The 9,548-nt window shown below is 40.8% G+C and overlaps 2 non-coding genes across 2 annotated transcripts; both read right to left on the reverse strand.

The window, feature by feature from the left end:
- Positions 1 to 4,609: 4,609 nt before the first annotated feature.
- LOC130497807 (small nucleolar RNA R71) lies at positions 4,610 to 4,716 on the reverse strand. Its single transcript, XR_008936796.1, has one exon. It is a non-coding gene; the product is annotated as a small nucleolar RNA R71 (small nucleolar RNA).
- A 3,283-nt stretch (positions 4,717 to 7,999) lies between these two features.
- LOC130497967 (small nucleolar RNA R71) lies at positions 8,000 to 8,106 on the reverse strand. Its single transcript, XR_008937007.1, has one exon. It is a non-coding gene; the product is annotated as a small nucleolar RNA R71 (small nucleolar RNA).
- Positions 8,107 to 9,548: the final 1,442 nt, after the last annotated feature.

The raw sequence follows: 9,548 nt of genomic DNA on the forward strand, positions 1-9,548 counted from the left end.
GCTTCATTGACCCGGAGGTCACACACAAGATGCCGATCCGGGATGATCTGTATGCGATGATTGCTCAGCTCGGGTTAGGCACCATAGCCACGCACGCCTACGACCTCCACGTTCCGTTGGTGCGCCAGTTCATGGCCTCTGTCCGTCTCACCTACGCCATGACGGTCCTAAAGTCGCGGGCGAAGGCGTTCTCTCTTTCTTTGCTCGAGGGAAGAGATACTCGATCACCATTCCCCAGCTCTGCAGCATCTTCGGTTTTAAGGAGGATGCGACATCTTGCAGGGTGGAGATGGAGCCCAACAAGGTGCGCCTACATGATCTCTCACTGCTCTTCCCAGCGGTGAACGGACTGGTTGATCTCTCTCACCTCGACACTGCGGGACTGGGTGTCCCCAACCTTGGAGCTCTCTTCGCCGAGCATCTGATCTCACTGAAGAAGAAACCCTTCTCAGGCTCGGGTAGGAAGAAGGAGAGTGTGGGTAGTCTTCTCACACCGATCTTTGAGTTCTCTGGTGTCCGTCTGGACAGGAGTACCGCAGACCGCCGCCATCTCTTCAGGGATGAGCAGCATCTGATGAAATGCGGTTGGCTCAAGGAGAGCCTTCTCTGGTTCTTCAGGATTGACCGCCGCTTCCGTATGTTTCAGCTCCCGCATGCATCACTCACTGACTTTGACCATCAGGTCGACATGATCCGGTTCAGGCCCGACGACGAGTTCCTATTGGATCTCACCACCGAGTCTCGCCAGGAACCTATGGAGCGTGGCGTTGGAGGATCACAGGCAGCACCCGCAGCTCCCCTTCCTGACTTCCCGGACATACCTGACGTCCCGATGCCTGAGGCAGACTTTCAGAGGACGGTCGTGAGTGCTCTTCGAGCCATCTGGGCTAGAGTCACGCGACCACCATGTGCGAGCAGGAGGAGTGCCAGAGCAGCAGACCCAGGACCATCTCACCAGTACCAGCACGAGGAGGACGAGGAGGACACCGACTAGCCTTCTTACCTTATCTCTTTATCTTTCACACTTTTTATTTTTATGTTTATGTTTCGGACTTGCAGGATTTATGTTTTTTTAAACTTATGTATGTTTTATGTTTCTGCACTATTTCGTATGTTTAATTTTATTTGTGTTTGGACTGACAACAGAGCTAACTTGAGCGCCAAGCTAGACGAGTGAGTGAGTTCCGTGCTAACACATTATCACACATTCTGTCTTCACCTGTCGATCGATACCATCTCCGGTACATCGATCGACAGGAAAGACAGAAAGGTACGACACTTTGCTTCAATATCTACACTTCTAATTTTTTCTATTTATACTTCTCCTACTTATTATTACACCGAGACGGTGTAATTTAAGTCTGGGGGAGAGTGTTACTAACATTTATCTTTTATCACCTATTTTTCAAAATTAAAATTGTTTTTCGAGTCAAAAAGGAAATATAAATTTTTATTTTCTAAAACCACTCTTTGGCACTGCTCTAGACTTATTAACCACAGATTGCACTAGAGATACCAAAGTGGATCAACCTGTCAGTCAGCCACACTTGCCCAGATTGTTTAAAGGAACCGAAGCTAACCTCCAACCTAATACTGACTATCTTAGCTTGTCTTGGGATTGGTATACATTGGATCGGAATCCTCCTACAAGACTGGAAAGGTACAAGTCAATGCAATTCTGGTTTCCTTTCTTCTCTCTTCGGCATCTCAAGATCTAAGTTTATAAAGAAAAGATTGATATGATTTCTTGAGAGGCAGAGGGGTAGGAGTGATTCCTAAGACCCCATTATTCTAAATCTCAAGAATGATCACACATTGTGGAAACGAGGGGTAGGAGTGATTCCTAAGACCCCATTATACACTTTGTCAAAAATGTATGAGTTACAATGCAAATGTCAATAAGATGGACTAGATGCCTATCTGGCATCGAAACCTGTCGAAATTGAAACTAATAAGAGATTCAGAGAAGAGAGATAAGAGGAGATAAGAATCAGAAAAGACTACCTGCCAGGAAACTTGTTTGAGTTGAATCCATGTGTCTTTTGATCGATACTCCCAAGGTAAAGCACACACTTTTATTTTATGTTAAGAAATGAGGTTAGTAAAGGAGAATTTTAGACGAGATCTGCTAAGTCGTTGGATAGATGAATTTGGTTGCTAAACTAGGATAAGGTATAAACGTGCATTTGTGGTTGAGACCGTTTAGATTCTTATGACGAAGACGTGAGGATTTTTAAGTTTTCAAAAATAGAGTCAAGTCATTTTCAAACCTCCTTCGGAGAGACTACCATTTGTTTTGCTTGAGGACAAGCAAAAGAGTAAGTCTGGGGGAGTTGATATACCATGAATTTCATCCATTTTTAGCCATGGTACGTAAGAGTTTTCAATCATATTTACTTCGTTTTCAAAGTATTTTAGAGTATTTTCAGGCACAGGTACCTAATTGAAGAAAGCAATACTTTTGAGGCATTTTTAGAGTATTCTCACGAGTGAAGAATCGACCGATAGGGAAACATGCGAGATCGGACGATTAGATTCTTACAATCGATCGACAGAAATCGAAGAGTGTCGATCGACATTAAGCCATTCGATGGATCACGATTAAGAAGATTTTCAAGTATCACAAGTGTGCTATTTTTACACAATTAGTCCCTGGCCGACGGTTAGGCTTTATATACTAGGGGTTTGTATCATTTTAGAGGCAGACTTGCCTAGAGACCTATTGGAGAAGAGAAGCAATTTGGCTACTTTAGGAGAAGAGTTAGAGTTGGAGAGATAGATCTGAGACTGCAAAACAGAGAAGATCTTGAACTCCCTTTTTTTTTTTTTTTTTTTTTTTTTTTGAATTATACAGAGGTATCCTGGCCCCACAGAAGTGGTCCAGACTAGTCACGTGTTGCCACATGTCGGTCCTCTGTCCCTGGCGATGCCGAAATGTTAATTCCCCAGTGACCGGGATTCGAACCCAGGTGGCGGAACTCACAGCTGTGAACCCTTTACCAACTGAGCTAGAAAGCCCGGTTAATGAACTCCCTTTTTATCTTACTCATTACTCTTTGTGTTCCTTATTTCATATAAAGTTTTATTCAAACCATCATGATCTTGTCTCTCATGAATATGTATGAGTAAAACTAATTGTTAGATTTAGGTTTCTCATAAGGGTGAATCATGTGATGAGATTGTGATAATTGTTAGGGTGATTAAACTAGTTCTTTCACTTAGTTATTTTTAATACTAGATTTAGGATTGATCACCCTTAAATCTAGATCTTAGGTTTGAAGAGATAACCAATTGTATACTCTCCTTACCCTGAAACAAACTAAAGTGATCTAACTGACTAGACTCATGCGAAAGGTGGTCTAGATCATTAGAGAACGTGTTTAACCAAATCGATAATGCTTGCTAGAATTACCATCGATCGATACAACCATCGTTGTAGCGATCGATTGTATGAAAGGTGTATCGATCGATTAGACAAAAGTCATATCGATCGACTCTTTTCCGAGATCAACAAACGACAGTTGAGATCCGGGATCTAGTAAAGGAGACCCTACTGGTCGTACCAATTGATTGAGTTCAAAGGACTAAAGCCCTATTGTCGCTTTCAAACTGCATAAATTCATACCTAAGAAATACCTGAATCTAGCTATCCTCCTCATTTAGAAACAATCTTCACTTCAGTTACTGAACAACTCCCTTGTTCACATAAATATTTACTGCTTTAAATCATATAAAACCTTAAGTCTATCTTTATTTCTACTTAATTGAACCTTCAAGTAATCCAAGAGTCCTTGTGGATTTGATCCCTAAGTACTACATCTGAACCTCTTATTTGAGAGAGTAATTCACTTTTAGGGTAATTTGAGTGATATCAAATTTGGCGCCGTTGCCGGGGACTCTTTCTTATTACTTTTAGATTTAATTTATAATATAGCATAGATTTTGTTACTATTGCTAATTTTTCTATTCTTTTGTTTTACAACACAAAGGATGGAGAATACAGATGTCGACCAAGCATCGATCGACACTGAACAATATCAATCGAGCGACGCAGATACAGAGGAATCGATCGTTTCATCTGAAACTTTATCGATCGATACCACCCAGCCGGAAGCAGGTAAGTACCCTCTTACCGATGCTGTTAATGAGAAAGTAGTCCAAACTGAACCAATAGGTCAATCAAGCAACATTTCTAGCCAAATTAATGAAAAACAGGGGATTGAAATCCCTGTTAAGTCAAACTCTACCTTAAACATAGGTAAAGAAATTAAATTGCCCTTGCAAGACTACTTAAACCCCGATAGGACCTATTCCAATAGGTCCGCTATCAGAATACCTGACAATGTCACCTCGAAAACCAAGTTTAATGTTTTATAATATGATGCGTCGAAACCCTTTTAAAGGATCTTCTCTAGAACATCCACAAGACCACATCGAGGTTCTAGAGGAATTAATTCCAGACGAGTATATTCGTTGCAGACTTTTTCCATTTTCACTAGAAGGGGGAGCCTTAAGATGGCTAAACTGTCTACCAAAAGGATCCCTCACTAGCTGGAAAGAGATTAGAAATGCTTTCCTTAAGCAATTCTTCGACGATACTTGTTACTGGGAAGTAAGGAGGCGAATCTCTACCTTCCGTCAAAATCCTCAGGAATCATTCAAAAACGCATGGGGAAGATTCAAGAGTTACGAACTCGAATGCCCCCACCATGGTTATCCAGAACCACAATTTCTTAAGATCTTTTACAAAGGTGTTATTCCGAGCTATAAGACAACGCTTGATACAGCAAGCGAAGGGAATTTCGTTACAAGAAATCCTATGGAAGCAAGACGCCTAATCGAAAACATGGCAAGAGGAAGATCCTATGAAGAAATGGATGAAGAAAAAGAAAAAGAAAAAGCTATAATCTCAATAGAAAATACTGAGTTAGCTGAAATAAAAAATTCCATAAATTCGCTTCATTCTCTTTTGACAGATCAAAATCCACCTAATCTGTGCCAGTACTTCAATAAAACCCCACCATTTCATATGATGAGCTCGACTTTATAGAAGAATTAGATACCACTAATCCTCAATCTGTGTTTAACGTCGACAGCTTTACACGAGACTATGAAATCTGTATACAGTCTCGTACTGGGAGAGAAAAGTACAATCTAAAACAAGCTCTTACAGGAAACCGTAAAATGAAATCCGAGTTCAATGGAAAGTAAATAGTGTTTACGGTGAGCTAAATCAGAAGATGGATTCTTTAATTGAACACCTACGGGGATTGGAGGACAAAATTGCTAACATTGCAACTACTCTAAAAAGAGAGACAGGCCGTCTTCCTGGAAGGACCGATGCTAACCCAGAGCAAAACGCCAGGCATATGCCGTGATGTTGCGAAGCGGAAAACGCCTTGAAACTAATGCCAGAGAAGACGCCAGCAATAAAAAATTCATTGATAATGCAGGAAAGAGCAATTCCAACCCCATAGAGCTTCTTGACAATGACTCCGACTCAGGAACATCAGAACAAAGGAAAAACTCTTCAAATAAAAAGAATCAAGGGGAAACTATAGACTTAGACAAAGAGAATCCCGATGCCGAAATAGAAGCCGAACATCTGGACGAACCAAATGTCGATCGATCGTCTGTGAAGGAAAACGTTCGACCGTCTGGGACCACCAGCGATAGCAATACGCAATCTACCGTGACTGAAAGAGTCTATAGAACTCCTCCCCCATTTCCTCCAAACAAACTGATATACTATGGATTTTACCTATTTTTACCCATGATATATAAGTGTTTTATATACTATTTATTATGTATTGGAGTCTATTTAGAGTATTTATAGGTTCAGGGACGATTTGGAAATATAAGGTGATTTTGGTGTCTTTTGGAGTCTTTCGCAGTGCAGATCTGCACAGACGCTTCAGATGTTTAGCTCTCGATGGAGACCTTTCCATCGTTGGATTTAGCCCATCCTTGGACACAAGATATAGCTTTGAGTTAGCTTTCCAATGCCACTGGTTTGAGGTCAATCAAATGGTTAGATCAGAAGTTATGCCCATTTTACTGAAGAGTGGTCAGTCTGCTTCGCGAGAGGAAGCTGTCGAGAAAAGGATTGTATGTCGATCGATGCAGCACACTGCATGTCGATCGACAGGGACACCAGAATGTGGGCTGAGTATATTTTATGACCAATTGAAGCCCAGAATTAACCACAAATTACCCTTATGCCCTTGGTTGACCAGAAACCCTATTTTACTGTTTTCTAAGCCATTGTTGGCTGCTATGCTTCATACTATTCTCGAGAGAGAGAAAGATTAGGATTAGAGAGAGAGATCTGAGCACCTTGAGAGAGGGAAGATCTTGAACTCCCTTGTTTCTTTACTTTGTTCTTCTCTTATTAATTTTATTGCAGTATTATTCAGACCATCATAATGTATCTTATGAATATGTTTGAGTAGTCTCATTGTTAGATTTAGGTTTCTCACAAGGTTGAGTCATGTATTGAAAATAAACTATTGTTAGATATAGTTCTTCATCTAGTTGTTCTTAATACTTTGTTTGGGATTAGTCATCCTTGACCTAGATCTTAGGATTAATTTGGATAAGTGAGAACTTAACAGTTTCCTGAAAACTAAACTAGTGTGTTCTAATCTGACTGAGAACAAACGAGAGTTTTTCCTAGTTAGATTAGAGAATCCATCAAACCTGATCTTAAGGCTCGCTGGGAGCAATATCGATCGACGCAACTAGGGTTGTATCGGTTGATATTGTGAAAGGTGCATCGATCGATGTTCCATTGAATTATCGATCGACACTTTCTTATGATCATCGAACGAGAGTTGATCACCCGAGATCCAAGCGTAGTTAATCATTTGATTAAACTAAAAGTTTGAGTTCAGAACTATGAATACTAAAAACCCTAATTAACTTGCAAACTTGTCACACCTGAGATAATACCTAAATCTAGCTACCTTTCCTTCTGTTAACAACCTCAAATCAAATCAATCGAGAAACTGCCTTGCTCACCATATAATTTACTATTTAAGACATATTTATCCAGCTTTATTTTAATACTATTTAATCTATTGTGTAATCCTTGAGTCTCTGTGGATTCGATCCCTAAGTATTACAATTGAACCTCTTATTTGAGAGAGTAATTCACTCCTTAGGGTAATTTGAGTGAATCAAATTTGGCGCTGTTGCCGGGGACTCATTCTTATTACCAGTAGATTAAATTTATAATATAGTCTAGATTTTACATTCTGTTGCTTAAAAGTTTTTCACCTTCCTACTCACAAAGGTACTTAGGAGAAGAACACAAGTCTCGGCCAGACAATCGATCGGCGAAGATATGAGCATATCGAGCGACGTATCGACGAACGATACGATCGACACTTCACTGCTGGAATCGATCGATACCGGTCAACCAAAATCGATTGACCCTGATTTACACACATCGATCGACGCACACCAGCCAGAAGCAGGTAAGTCTGTGCTTACGAATTTCAATAATGGAAAAGTAGTTCTAAGAAATGAAAAGGATCAAGTATGCAATGCATCAAACCAAATTAATTATAGACATAGGACTGCAATCCCTGTTGGAATAGCTGTTGTTTTGAATGCTGGACTGGAGCGTTACCAAACGATTGGAGATTACAACAGACCTGATCGGTTATACACCAACAGGTCTGCGATCCGCCCACCAGCGATTCAGAGGAAAGACTTTGAATTGAAACCAAAATATTTATCTCTAGTAGGTAAACACCCCTTTCATGGTCTCCCTCATGAAAATCCCATAGACCATATCGAAGCACTTGAGGACTTTGTGTCTAACATAAAGATGCAGGGAGTTTCCGAAGACTACCTATTCTGCAAACTCTTCCCGCATTCTCTTGATGGAGACGCGACCTGCTGGCTGAAACAACTGCGCCCATGATCTCTGACTTGCTGGAGCGATATCAAAAGTGCCTTTCTCAAAAATTTCTTCGATGATGCACAAACCAAAGAATTTAGGAAAAATATCTATAATTTTTCTCAAGGCACTGCTGAAGCTTTTAAAGCCTCTTGGGTGAGATTCAAAGGCTACCAGCGAGACTGCCCCCATCATGGATTTTCCAAGATTCAACTACTTAATATTTTCTTCAGAGGTCTCGACTTGATATACCAATCGTCTTTGGACGCTGCATGTCAAGGGAACTTCAAAACTAGAAGCCCCCAAGAAGCCACGAGGCTAATTGAAAATGTGGCAACCAGCATTAGTACCGCGAAGGTTGATCTCGAGAGGAGAAAGAGGGAGATTTCCAATGGAGATCGGTTATCCAAGACCTTTTCACATGAAGGAGATGAAGAGGAACATGTAAACCTCATCGATCAGATTGTCTTTTGCGAACAAAAACTTGTTAACCCGCATATAAACATGAGGTCTCCATGAGGAAGAACAAACTCATGAGAGCATTGTGGAATTTAAACTGGAAGAAATTTTGAAACACCAGCAGAAAACGGTCCTGGATGTTGATGTAAGATTAGATTCCATGTGCTCTAATTTCGATAAGAAATTTAAGGCTTTGAGCGATCATGTAAAAATTTCGAATAGCCGAGATTCCCACGACGATGAGTTTGTCCGAAGAGAAAAAGAATGTCTCCCTAGAAAGGTCGACACAAACCCAAAACGTCAAGTCTGCTCTGTACTTCTAAGGAGCGGGAAACGCCTTGTTCCAACTACAAGAGAAAGTGTTTCCAATGGCGAACCCGCTGAAGGAGAGAGAACTGAAAAATGTGGATCCAAACCAATAACTCTTGATGATTCTGACCCGATTAACCTCAGCGACGATAAAAAGGAAGATGCAGCTATCGATCGACAGAAGGGCAAGAACATCGATCAACGTGGTGATGCAATCATCGATCGACGTTCTACACCTACTACACCGAGAATTAGTGACTGCTCCCATTGTGCAAGCTCCAGATTGGAATTTACTTTTCGAAATAATGTGCGACGCAAGCGATTTCGCTGTAGGAGCAGTACTTGGGCAGAGAAAGGATAAGAAGTTACATATTATCTGCTATGCTAGTAGGACTCTGGATGATGCGCAAAGAAACTATGCGACAACCGAAAAGGAGTTACTAGCAGTTGTTTTTGCTATCGAAAAATTTCGCCCCTACTTAGTTGGCTCAAAAGTAGTTGTCCACACCGACCATGCTGCCTTGAAATACTTAATGCAAAAGAAAGACGCAAAGCCAAGACTTGTGAGATGGATCCTGCTCCTACAAGAATTCGATATCGAAATAAAAGATAAAAGAGGAGTAGAAAACGGAGTTGCTGATCATCTTTCACGAATTAGAGTCGAAGACAATGTTCCAATTGATGACTCACTACCCATAGAAAACGTCTATCAAACGGACTCTGCGTTCATTGGCAACATGTGTTCAACTTTCGAGGAAAAATCGATCGGCACCCTACATGAAGAATCGATCGACACCTTAGACAACCAGCGGACCCACACAAAACAAGACGAATTGATAGGTTATATAAATGTCAATGTTGCATATAACTCTAT

The sequence above is a fragment of the Raphanus sativus genome, chromosome 1 (genome assembly GCF_000801105.2).
Source record: "Raphanus sativus cultivar WK10039 chromosome 1, ASM80110v3, whole genome shotgun sequence".
Taxonomy (NCBI): Eukaryota; Viridiplantae; Streptophyta; class Magnoliopsida; order Brassicales; family Brassicaceae; genus Raphanus; species Raphanus sativus.